Consider the following 2926-nt stretch of genomic DNA (forward strand, 5'->3'; position numbering starts at 1 on the left):
GAGGAGGGAGGAAATAAAGAATCCAGCCTCAGAAACTTTGCTATACAGGAGGGAAAAAAAAAAAAAAAGGAAGACTCTGGGCCCAGTGAGAAGGGGGGGGGCTAACTTCTTCCTTTACTTATTTGCCATCACTAGCCTGAGGAACACCCTTTTTGGTTAGCAGAGCCCCTGGGAAAACAATGGATTAATTGTCCTTGGGTACGTCTCCTTTTCACTCACCTCAGTAAGATCTCAGAGGAGTGGAGCAACATTCATCAGAGACTTTTATAAGAAAGTAATCCTACCCTAATCAACTCAATACCAGAACTGAGGTATCATTAGTTAACAATGCTGGCCAAGTCCTTTGAAGTTCAAAAGTACCATAAACACACTACAAATTGTTATTAGTAACCAATGAAGGAGAGACATCTTTCCAGCACCCAACATAAAAGGCCAACTAGCAGGTCCGAGGATTGCATCGGTGGCTCTCCCTCCACCCTCTCATTTACTGCAACCTCTCAGAACATTGCTTCAGCTGGTGCCAGGGACAGCTCTACTTTTCCTGAGGATCAAGGGAACTGGGAACAATCAGCCAGATCTACAAAACATTGGCATTACTTGGCAAAAAACAAAGAGAAAGCAGCCCGGGTTAGGCAGGAAACCCTAGGAGACTGCAGAGTCTGAGACAGAAGGGTTGGACTGGTCCTGTCTTAGGTCTGGGTAATGCACCCTTCATCAGGGGCCTGTGGCAAGTCTCCCTCACAGGGGATGTCCCAGAATGAGAGCATGGTAATGCGGAGCCTTTAGCTTTAGCTTGGGTGGAAAATCATTTGCATCTTTATTTCAATGACCTAGAACTCAAAAATGCCATTTCCTTTCATGGTGAGTATAGTCAACAAGCCACTGTAAAGCTCTGGCAAGAGATTTCTTTAAAATAATAAAAATACAGTTGAAATTATTGTTATTCGCATGTCACATGACAAAAGTTGCAGACATCTTGAAATACCGACAATCATCACCAGCTGAATTATGGCAGCTATTAGGTTTAGGTAGATCCCGAGTGTTAATAAAGCAGTCCATGTATTACTGCACAGCAACAATATTTTTAAGAGACGTGTCTAAAACAGTTTTTGGATTCTCAGCAAAGTTGGGTAGAAATTATGCATACATGGGCCAGCCGGCAACATCCTGCGCCAGGTATGCATTGTTACAGTCAGTGAGCCAACGCTGACACATTACCAGCACCCAAGCTCCACAGTCGATGCCCAAGCCCATGCCTAGTGTTATTTTATGGGTTTGGGTACTGGATGATGTCATCCACCCACTATCACAGTCTACTTACTACACAGTAATTTCACTGCTTGTGCTTTGCTTTTTTATTGGTCTTGATCCCTAAACAAATGCAGTTTATAGAAATTTATAGCTATTTTCCTATCATTGTTTTCTTGTATAATCCTATGTATCTTATGTTTTTAAAGATCTGAGAAGGAGCCTTTTGGCTGTACTAGACTCCAAAAGAATCCAGGGCAGAGCTAAGGGTAGGAAGCTCTTCCTGCTTCATGTCTTCCAGATCTCCTCCTCTTCCTCGCCAGCTCATAGCTTGCTTTTTCTGGCAGACCACCCCCACTCATCGCTCTTCATGTAAGTGACCTAACTTACGCTCGGGTTCTCCTTCTGAGCATGCATACTTACACAACACATACATAATATATGCAGTACCGTATAATACAGTAGACTGAGGAACTACCTAGGGATTGGTAAGCAGAAGAGCCTGTAGTTACTGAGACCTACTCTCCTTAACGACAGCAAAGATTATATCTAACAATCTTTCCTGCGACCCTATTCAAATTAAAAACTAGAGCTGCATTATTTCCCCAGAATGGCCAGACATTTTATGTCTCACCAGTTACATAAGGAGCAATGTAGCATTGCATTTGATGTTTTCCAAAGGTGTTTTCATAAGCTTTCTAGAAAGTTACCTGGTAGCCTAGGTGTTTGGCCACCTCACTCAGCTCTGCTTCGGTCTAGAGAGCCCTTCCTTACCCGGCTGCCCTCTGCTTCTTCCTTGAAGTAATATCTCATGATCTCCTTCTGTGGTCCTGCTCCTACTGTAACATGTATGAGCTGTTTATTAATACTGGCTGAACCTCATTTTGTATCTTCCATGTGCCAGGTGCCTTTTTCTCTTGTCATTTCAACAGTGGCTTATCAAATGTTTAACATAAGCTGCAACATATTAGGACTTTACAAATTTCATCTAATACACACAACCCTAATGGTGTTAGACTAATCCCTAGGTCACAAATGAAGAATCTCAGACTGACTGGTGGCCACTTTAGTTTTAAAACTTGAGTCAAGGGGCTGGAGAGATGGCTCAGCACTGGCTGCTCTTGCAGGAGACCCGGGTGCAGTTCCCAGCACCTACATGGTGGCTAACAACTGTCCATAACTCCAGTTCCAGGGGATCCAACGCCCTCTTCTGGTCTCCATGGGCATTTCATGCATGGGTGCACTTACATACATGCAGAAAACACACATATAAAAGTTAAAATTCTTTTTTTAAAACCTGAGTCAAAATCTAGAATTGAAACATTGGCTGAGTATTATTTCACAATAAGGACTTGTTGATTTTTTTGGAGGGTGGGGGTATAATAATGATATTATGGGTATTTTAAGGTCCTTATCTCTCAGAGCTATATTTACTGATTTAAAAAGTCAAATAAAACCCAGGTCAATCAATCATATAGGCCCACAGTATTCCACCAGAAGGTCACTGGGGCTTGGCAAGAACAAAACCCAATTATCAGTACATAGTCACTCCTCAACGTGACCTGTGCCCATGAGCAAGCCACATCCCCTCATCTTTCCCTGGCCAGCTGGAAATTCTCAAGCAGGATGATGGCAATTTACTTCTGTCTTGAGTGACAGTTCTGTTGTTCACAGTATT

Source organism: Nannospalax galili, unplaced genomic scaffold, assembly GCF_000622305.1.
Source record: "Nannospalax galili isolate Female #2095 unplaced genomic scaffold, S.galili_v1.0 scaffold571, whole genome shotgun sequence".
In the NCBI taxonomy this organism is placed as follows: domain Eukaryota; kingdom Metazoa; phylum Chordata; class Mammalia; order Rodentia; family Spalacidae; genus Nannospalax; species Nannospalax galili.